Raw genomic sequence first — 10,917 nt, forward strand, 5'->3', positions numbered from 1 at the left:
ACTCATTTCATCCCACACGGTCTTGATTTCCTCATTTATGGAAGGGAAGAATTAACTAGCTGATCTCTAATATACTCTACAATTCTAAAAAAATAATCCTGTCTTATGTACATACTTGGCCAGAATCTCATGCCAGATCATTCATTCCCTTTTCATTGATAGAAACTGCCCATTGATAGGAAGCCTTGTGCTGTGGAGAGAAACAAAGTAGAGATCCATTTTTAAAGCTTTAAGTCACAAATGACCTTTTTGACCCTCTTTTCATATTTAAGTGACTGAGACAGTGTAAAGACTTAGTGGAGAATAAAATCAATTTCAACACCTGAGAAACATTACAAATCTATGCTGGAGCCGCTCCTTTGGCTCCTATCCATTATTGTTCCCGACTTCATTAGCAATGATAGGTATTAAAAGAGAAAAAATAGATAAGATGAAGCCACTGAGTGTCCCAAAAAAGAAAAATTGTATCCCAAGAGCCAAACAACATAGACTAGATGAGCTGTTTTTGTATACGTCTGCAATAAAAGTCCATCAAAACCAGTTTGCCTGACTGATTTCTGAACTACATTCACATTAGTAACCTGGAATACTGCTACACCTGTCTTGTTAATATGTCTTCAGTTCAGAAGAAATAATCTTTCCAAATTCCTTGCCAAGTGATCTATCTCGGCATGTGGAGTTGCCACCTCAAGTCCAACTTGCTCTGGGAAGTTTGCCATGATTGACTGGAGAAAGCTTAATTTTGACCTATTCAGAAAACAATGAAATCCATGAAATCTCAGAAAACTGCCCCTTATCACTTAAAAAAATGAATAAAAGCAAAGGAAAAAGGGAAATATCATGTGTGTTTGAAGTATTCACATATCAAGAGGATACTTTTAGAAAGGAAGCTCATTTTTTTTTGCACATTACAAAGAGGTAAATTTTGACTTGATATCAATAAAAACAACAAATTAGCCATTAGACCCATTCAAGAGAGGAATGGGCTACTCCTAGAAGTAGGAGGTTTCCCCTCATTTGACATCACAGATCATAGGTTCATAAATTTATTGCTACAAGGGATTTTCAAGGTAACTAAGTTTAGCATCCTAATTTCGCATGGGCACATATGGCACAGCTAGGTGGCACAATGAATAAGTTATATAATGCCTTAGATATCTTTTATTGTGATCTGAAGAGTAGAAAACATAGACTCCTCTTAGATTCACAAGACCACATTATCTAGAGTTGGAAGTCAAGTCAAGAAGACTCATCTTTCTGGGTTCAAATCTGGTCTCAGAAACTTGCCATATACATGACCCTGGGCATGTCGCTTAACATTTCTTCAGTTTCCTTATCTGTACAATGAGTTGGAGAAGGAAGTGGCAAACCACTCCAGTATCTTAGATAAGGAAAACCTAAACAGGTCACTAAGACTTTGATATTACTGAAGTATAACAACAACCTAATTCCACAAATGAAGAAACTGAACTAGAGTATACCAAAATAACTTGCGTAGGGCAACAGAGTTTATGTCTTTGAGATTGAATTCCAATTCTAGTCTTCCTCACTCAAAATCCAACACTATTTATACCATACTGCCTCTAAAAGATGACCATCACTCAGGTATGTTATAGAGACTTCTGTTTAACTATGGGTTGGAATTATTGGTCTCTTAAATTTCTTCCAACTCTAGATAATGCAATCTTGTGAATATAAGAAGGGGTTATGTTTTCCAGCCATCAGATCACAATGAGAGATATTGAAGGCATTATATAATATATGTACTGATATAGAAGGTATCGAAGTTGAAGCACTATCTAATTCAGGAGCTGAATGTAGTAGCTTTGCATTGAGTAATATACTAGAATATCAGGAAAATTAAATGTATTCTCTGCAAATGTACTTAGAAAAGTGTAACATACATCTCTGTAAAGAAAAAAAAGCAAAAAGAAAAAGTATCCTCACCCTAAGAGGTCTCTCTGAACTTTAGATCTTCTATCCCCATTTCCTCAAATATCACAATAGCTTTCATAATAGAAATAGAGAATTAAAAAAAAATAAATGAGGCAAACATGAGAGAAGAATAAATCAGAGTATTTCCAAGTAAAGCCTGATGATTGGAATCCAACACATGCAAATCAGATGCCTTTAGTGGTCTTTTTTTAAATGGTTTTATTTTGTGCCATAGTTCACAAGAGCTTATTGCTTTCCAAACTAACCATATTATGCATAAAAGGTGGGAGTCAGCCAACTGCCTGACTGACTTTTCCTCTGGCTTTGTTTCATTCTATTATTTTAGCTATCTCTCTCTCCAGTCTCTGTTACGTTGTCGAAGTTTAAAGTATTCCTCAAAGCAAGTCTGCTGAATTCTTAGTGAGCGTAACCTTAGCATTCGCTTATGATTTTTTTAAAATTCCATTCCCAGCCAAAATCAGATTTCTACATAGATAGTGGCATTTCTGAGAAAAGTATAGAAGAATGCACTGGGAAAATCCACACCTTCACATCTGAGCAGATTTTAAAAGGAGCGAGAGTAGGACAAGAGAGAATTATTGAGATGTAAAAGCCATCCATGGGCAAGAGTGGATAATGATCAGACAGGGTATCAAAAAGTAACAGGAAATGAGCTGTTTAGTCAGAATGATGGATTTTCAGTCATTTAAACCTGTGTTCAAATTCAATTTTCAACTTATAATAACTTTCTAACTGAGCAAGTTATTTAATCTTTCTCTTTCTCAATTTCCTTATCTTATAAAATGAGTATTGTACTGAATCAACTCTGAGTTCCCTTCCCAGTCCAATCTATGTTCCTACAGTCACAGGGGCTTTTTGAGACAGTGTTGTTCAATGGGAAGAAGTTGAAAAACAAAGAAAAGTTTAGCTTGGAGAAAAGAAACCTAGGGCGGGACACAATAGCAGTTTTTAAGTAGTTGAAGGTCCTTCACATGTGAGAGAAATCATCCTCCAAAGCTTTGGTTGTCTCTTCCTTGAAGGTCTACAAGATGAGCCCATATGTCATCTCATAAGGTATGATGGAGTGGGGATTCATTTTGTGTATTTGTTGGATTGGAAGGTCACTGAAGTCATTGCCACTCTTAGGTTCTGTGACTATTATTGCATTTAAAGGTTTGACTTCCCTGATTTATCCAATTCATTTAAGGTAATCATCATTGTTGGTTAAGAGGACTTCTTTCTTGGTCACATCCTTTCTTTGTTTCTCTTTTCTACTCCCTTATTTTTAATGTGAGACTGCCTCTCCATGGTTACCATCCACTTCTCCATCACCTTTTAATTTATCAGGAACTTTAGCTATTTGGACATGTCAATGTTCTATAACTTGCAACCACATCAAAATATAGCACTGTTTAGATTTATGATATGCAATATCAATTTTTCTGCTTCAGTAGCATAAATCGTGCAAAGTTCTTCCTTACCTCAAACCTTTTGAAGTAGGAAGTACAAAGAAGGAAATATCATTTACTAAGAAAATACTGTGATTGAGGCACCCTATACTTTACATACATTATCTGAGTTGATCCTCACAAACAACCCTGGGAAAATAGTTGCTATGATTATTCCTATTTCAAAATTACAGAGACTGAGGCAGACAGAAATTAGGTGACAACTATAATCACACATCTGATAAGTTTCTCAGTCTGACTTTGAACTGTGATCTTCCTGATTCCATAACAGGACTTTGTTATGCTGACTTAGCTGCCTCCAGCTAACCCTAATGTTTAAGTAGTACAAGTATTATCACCTCTCTTTTACAGAGGAAGGAGTGAAGGCTCTGATGGTATAAACAACTTGGCTATCATCCTATTCCCAGTAAGTGACAGGCAGGATTAAAAAATCATGAGGTTTATTTTGGGGGTTGTTTTTGTTTGATAAGTCAGTGCCTTCTCAGCTATACTCTTCTCAGTACCTCAGATATAAGATCTTCCTTGACTACCCACTTCTCAGTCTGCAAAGATCCTTCGTGATGGTGATGCTTACTTGTTGCTTCAGCACAATTTTTAACCATATAACATAATAACTACATAAAATCTCAGAAGCTCCTGGGATGGGGAAATATCTTTTAATCTCTATCTATGTTAATCTAACATAGATTCCATAATGTTTATATCTATAGTTGATAGTTAATATTTACTTGACTGAAGTAAATCAGTTGAGAGAATTCAGCTCTGAGAATAATATTTGAGAAATGTGGGAAGAAATCAAACATATTTTCTTTTCCCTTTGGTACCTTGATAAATTATTATATTCATTTACCATATATTAAACACAGCACAAAGGGATGTAATGAACCAGACTTCTCAGAGCTGTCTTTCAATGAATAAGAAATGAAGTTAGGTTATACCATGTTCTGTATAAGGATCCAAGGAACCATTTGGTGTTCCACAAGAGCTGCAAAGGGTAGCAAGGTTGAATTGTTTTCTCTTCACCATAGACTAACCAATGAAGACTCAAGACAGAAAGAAGGAAACATGAATTGACTAGGCACCTAATGTGTGAAAAACACATTTTAAAATCTTTCATTCAATCCTCACTATGTCTGCTTTGTAGTTGCTATTATTTCCCCATTTTAAAATTGAGAACACTGAGACAGACAGAGATGATTTGCCCTGCAATTCTAGGAAATGTACAAGGCTAGATAGAAACTCAATTCTTCCTGACTGCAGTCCCAGTGATATATGCACTAGCCTATATAAATTGTGCATATGCTAAGTAGGCTGTATATATTCTTAAAAACTGACATCCTCATTAATGACATCCTCATTAAAACTAGTAAAAAAATAAAATATGCCAAGAAAAGTATGATTAGATGAGGGAGGCTGTGTGAGAGAGAAACAAGAGACAAAAAGCCCTGAGGGTTGCCTTGTTATTCAACCTATTTTAAAATTTGAGAAAAAGTTCTCTAGACATCCAGGATAAAATGAAACTGTATAGGAAGATTATATTGGAGGATGTATGGTGAGATAGCCACTCAACTGAAAACAAGAAGAAAAAGAAAGATGGTGATTTTATTATACTCTCAGTAAATATTTTATATTTTATGAAATCAAAATCAACAAAATAAAAACCAATTTAAACTAAGTATATAATAAAATAATCATAAAGTCTAGAAATTAAAAAAAAAAAAGGTAAGTATTTCCTGTATTATACCCTGGCCAAACCATAGCTTTGACTTTTCAGTCCCATTCTGAAATTCATATCTAGGGAAGACAGTGCCAAAGTGGAAGAGTTACAGAAGGTCAACGAAGGGCCCCCCTCATTCAATATCCATCAGTTCAAGAAATCAATAATGTTTAGCCAGGAGAAGAAGAAACCAGAGATGGTAATTGTCTTCAGGGATTAAGCAAATGGAATAAATTATATTAAGTATCCAAGAACTGATCTAGAAATACAATATGGAATTTTTTAACAGAAAAATTTAATCAAGATGTAAGGAAAAATGCTTTTAGGTGCACCGTAGTGGAATATACTCTCTGTGCCACTGCTTCCTACCTTGGAGATAATCAAGCAGAGGCAGATGTCTACTTGGTAGGCCTTTTGGAGAGGATATTCTTGTATATAGGTTGCTTAGATCAGATGACCTCTGATTTTCCTTCGAACTATGATAGTCTGTGGGTAAATTATGGATCATTGGTATCTCTCAGTTTATTTCTTAGTATGACCTAATAATTCAATGTTATCTCTATCTACTTCATGACACAAGGAAGAAATTCTAAAGTTCTGATCAGGTGCTTGGAAACAATTTGAAAAAACTCAAAGGACCTAAGCCAAAAGAAGATACTCTTCTTGTGACTGTGTCCAACATTGTAATAATATTGTGAGGGTAGGCAATAGAAGTCATTCCCTATGATGTTAGACACAGGAATAACTTTAGAGTTTATAACTTCAGAGCTGAAAGAACAGAGAAGGTAGAACTGGGAGGAACTTTGGAAAACAGAATATCGATGGGGGGACAAGATGGCAGAGTAGAAGGACAACCTGTAGAAGTTCTTCCCTCACAACCCGTAAAATACCTGTAAAAATGACTCTAAACAAACTCTAGAGCAGAAGAAGCCACAAAACAACAAAGTGAAAGAGATTTCCAGGCCAAGGCAGCCAGGAAAGACAACAGGAAAGGTCTATTGCATCAGGCACAGAGCAGACCACAGCCCGAAGAGCCCACAGAGCACAGCACAGCCTTGACCTTGCTTCATGACAGGCTTCCGGGCACCACCAGCAACAGCTGCAGTTCCCAGATTCCTCAACTCACAAACACCAAAGACAACTTCAAAGGTCAGTGAGAAAGAACTTTCACCTGGGTGAGAAGGGAGCAGGTTCCTCCCCCTAGCCCTGGCCTCAGGCAGCAACAGCAGCAGTATCCATTTTTAGAGACCTCTCTAAATACCCTGGGGGAATTGAGCAACCAATCAGGATCTCAGCCCTGAGGGGCTGTCCAGGGATGAGGAGGAACACTGACTAGTGGAGCTGGTAGAGGCTCTGGAGAGGAAATTCTACTTGTAGATCCTGGGCAGAAAAGCTTGTGGTAGCTCCTAGATCAGAGCACAGGCCAAGAGAGGAGTAAACACCTCTTCCTTGATTGTGGCACCTTAGATGAACTAAGAACTTACAGGTCCCCAGAGTATACCCTCCTTTTGACAAAGGATTCAAAAGTCAAGCACCTGGCTGAGAAAATGCTCAAAAAAGGAAAAAAAAAGACTATAAAAGGTTTCTTTCTTGGTGAACAGATATTTTCTTCCATCCTTTCAGATGAGGAAGAACAAGGCATACCATCAGAGGAAGACATAAAAGTCAAGGCTTCTGCATCCAAATCCTCCAAAATAAATATGCAATGGTCTCAGGCTATGGAAGAACTCAGATAGAATTTTGAAAATCAAGTAAGAGAGGTAGAGGAAAAATTAGAGAGAGAAATGAGAGCAATGAAAGAAAATTATGAAAAGCAAGTCAACAGCTTGCTAAAGGAGACGCAAAAAATGCTGAAGAAAATAACACCTTTAAAAACAGATTAACTCAAATGGCAAAAGAGGCCCAAAAAGCCAATGAGGAGATGAATGCTTGAAAAAGCAGAATTAGCCAAATGGAAAGGAAGATTCAAAAGCTCACTGAAGAACATAGTTCTTTAAAAATTAGAATGGAGCTGATGGAAGCTAACAACTTTATGAAAAACCAAGAAATTACAAAACAAAACAAAAGAATGAAAAAATAGAAAGTGAAGTGAAATATCTCATTGAAAAAAAAACTGACCTGGAAAATAGATCCAGGAGAGACAATTTAAAAATTATGGAACTACCTGAAAGCCATGATCAGAAAAAAGAGCCTAGAGATCATCTTTAATGAAATTATCAAGGAAAACTGACCTGATATTCTAGAACCAGAGGGTAAAATAAATATTGAAAGAATCCACCAATCACCTCCTAAAAGAGATCCAAAAGGAAAAACTCCTAGGAATGTTGTAGCCAAATTCCAGAGTTTCTAGGTCAAGGAGAAAATATTGCAAGCAGCCAGAAAGTAACAATTCAAGTACTGGGGAAATACAGTCAGGATAGCATAAGATCTAGCAGTTTCTACATTAAGGGATCTAAGGGCTTGGAATATGATATTCTAGAAGTCAAAGTAATTAGGATTAAAAGCAGGAATCAAAACTGAGTATAATACTTCAGGGGGAAAAATGGTTATTCAACAAAATAGAGGACTTTCAATCATTCTTGATGAAAATACCAGAGCTGAATAGAAAATATGACTTTCAAATACAAGAATCAATAGAAGCATGAAAAGGTTAACAGGAAACAGAAATTTTAAGGGATTTACTAAAGTTAAAGTTTTTATATTCCTACATGGAAAGATAATATTTGTAACTTGAGACTTTTCTCAGTATTTGTGTAGTTGGAGGGATTATACATACATACATACATACATACACAGACATACATATATATATATATATATATGTATATATGCGCAGAGGGCACAGGGTGAGTTGAATAGGAAGGCATGTTATTAAAAAAGTAAAATTAAGGGGTGAGAGAGGAATATATTGGAAGGAGAAAGGGAGAAATGGAATGGGGCAAATTATCTCTCACAAAAGAGGCAAGAAAAAGCTTTTTCAATGGAAGGGAAAAGGATAGAATGACATGCAAACTCAATTTGGTATGAAAATCTATCTTACACTACAGGAAAGTAGAGGAGAAGGTGATAAGTGGGGTGGGGGGATGACAGAAGGAAGGGCAAATGGGAGGAGGGAGTAATTAGAAGTAAACACTTTTGGGGAGGGGCAAGGTCTAAGGAGAGAAGGGAATAAATGGGGGGCAAGACAGGATGGAGGGAAATATAAGTAGTCTTACACAACATGACTATTACGGAAGTCTTTTGCATAACTACACTCATACAGCCTACATTGAATTGCTTGCATTCTCAGTGGGTATGAGTGGGGAGGGAGGAAGGGAGAGAATTTCAAATTCAAAGTTTAAGGAATGAATGCTGAGAATTGTTTTTGCATGTAACTGGGAAATAGGAAATACAGGTAATGGGGTATAGATATCTATCTTGCCCTACAGGAAAAGAGAGAAGATGAGGTTAAGGGAAGGGAGGGATGTGATAGAAGGGAGGGAAGATTGGGGCAAGGGGTAATCAGAATGCATGGTGTTTTGGGGTGGGATAGGGGAGAGATGGGGAGAAAATTTGGAACTTGAAATCTTGTGGAAATGAATGTTGAAAACTAAAAATAAATATACAAATTTAAAAAAAAAAAAGAATATCAATAAGGGGCAGATCCTGAACTATAGACTATAAACTTTCAGATCTGGCTCAGTGTGTCCATTTGCTTCACCAGAGTGATAATGGAAATAATGACATTGAAAAAGGTTAAAAACTCTCAATCTATCCCACCAGCTTCAATTTATGGAGAGACAGATTGAAGATGTGAAAGGGAAAATGACATTTCCAAGTTCTTATGCAATATGGGCCAGCTAGGTGGCACGATGGATACAGGACCAGGCTTGGAATGAGGAGAACCTGAGTTCAAATCCAGTCTCAGACACTGTCTAGCTATGTGACTTTGGCCAGTCACTTAATCCTGTTTGCCTCAGTTTCCCCATCCATAAAATGAGCTGGAGAAAGAAATGGAAAGCTACTCCAGTATCTTTGCTAAGAAAACCCTAAATGTGGTCATCAAGAGCAGGACATGACTGAAATGATTCAAGAAAAACGACATGGATGAATATAGAAAAGCTATAGTATGGTTCTCAATCTCAAGAATTTCTATAATTAGTTGTATTATGCAAAGCTCCAACCTGAAACAATATACTTTACTTCTTCCTATGTGGAAAAAAATGTCCTTTTCTTAAAGTCAGTGAATTCACACACATACGCGCGCGCGTGCACACACACACACACACACACACACCACACAAAGGTGTAGCGATGAAATCATGGAGAAGAATAGTTAACTCTAATATAGCTAATTTGTCTTAATGACTACAATATTCCTCAAAGTAAGCTATGAAAACAGCATTCTCTCATGTCATTGTATTTGAGCCATTGTGCCAACATGTTTTAAAATTTGTCTGGGGGATTGTTGTTCAGGCTAATGCATCCATGAGACAGGTCATATCTCATGAGTAGGAGGTTACTTGAAGTTTACTGGGTTAAAATTCTAAAATTAATGACTCAGCCAAGAATACTCTCTAGTATATCAGTCCTTAGTGATATGATGAAAGTGGTCAAGGATGTCTTCAGGAATCTTCTCTGCCTTTTGAAGGATATTTTCTGCCTTTCAGCATCCCTGTTTCCCTCCCCTCCCCAGCACCTCTAATAGATCTGCTCTCTCCTGCTCTCTCCTGAGGCAACATGGTATCTCCAAAGAAATATCAGCCTGACCTGGATTCAAATCCTAGCAGGCACTTAAAAACTGCAGCAAAAACTTTATCTCTCTGGATTTTTGCTTCCTCTTCTAAGATTAACTTAAATATCATGTATGTACTTCTATAAGGATGGAGATATCCATTTCCCACACCAATTAACAAAAAACACAGTACTCCCATTTAGAATCACTCAATCTGTGAATAAGATGCTTAATCTGGGGTGTTAAAAAACCCTTAACCAATTTGGGAGGAATTAGACACTATCATCAATGGATGAAGGGAGCTGATACTACACAGGAGACATTTTATGACTGGCTGAAAGATCAAGTCATGCCTTTGGGTTTACTTATAAAAAAAACAAACACACAAACCAACAAGCTAGTTCAAAACCAGGCAGCCCATCAGCAAAGCAATCAATCTTTGGAATCTTCCAGATTCAGTAATGTTTTGAAGAAGCAGCCGCTTCTCCCTGTGCCAGAAGGCGCAGGGGGAAGAGATTGAGAGTGAGCCCAGAGGAAGTGTTACAACATCCCTCCTCTGCTAACCATGGAGTTTATATTTATGCACATGCAAGCATCTTTATCTGAAAGTGTTTATCCAGTCATTGGTTTACATGGGTCTTTTTTGAATGATTGTAAAGGGGGACTTTTGGAAATGTCTTCATAATACTGCTAAAATTAAGATCACACAATCTATTGGCTTTCACATATTTTGGACCTCAGAGGGAGAAATAAAAACAGCACCTCCTCCCCCAAAAAGAATCCTTTCTACTCTTCCTTAACCCATGCCTAAATGTGTTCCCTGCTCAACTCGGGTTCTTAAATATAGTAACTCCATCCAAGTCTCAGCTAGCAAGTCAATTCCCAAATGTCTGTTGTGATGACTCACCCCTCCAAACATGAGAAGTCCCCTTCTGTCCTGGGCTTGCACTTTTCCTTTCCTTCCTTCCTTCCTTCCTTCCTTCCTTCCTTCCTTCCTTCCTTCCTTCCTTCCTTCCTTCCTTCCTTCCTTCCTTCCTTCCATCCTTCTTCCTTTGATTTTAATTTAAGTATGTTTGTGCCCT

Source organism: Notamacropus eugenii, chromosome 1 (genome assembly GCF_028372415.1).
Source record: "Notamacropus eugenii isolate mMacEug1 chromosome 1, mMacEug1.pri_v2, whole genome shotgun sequence".
NCBI lineage: Eukaryota > Metazoa > Chordata > Mammalia > Diprotodontia > Macropodidae > Notamacropus > Notamacropus eugenii.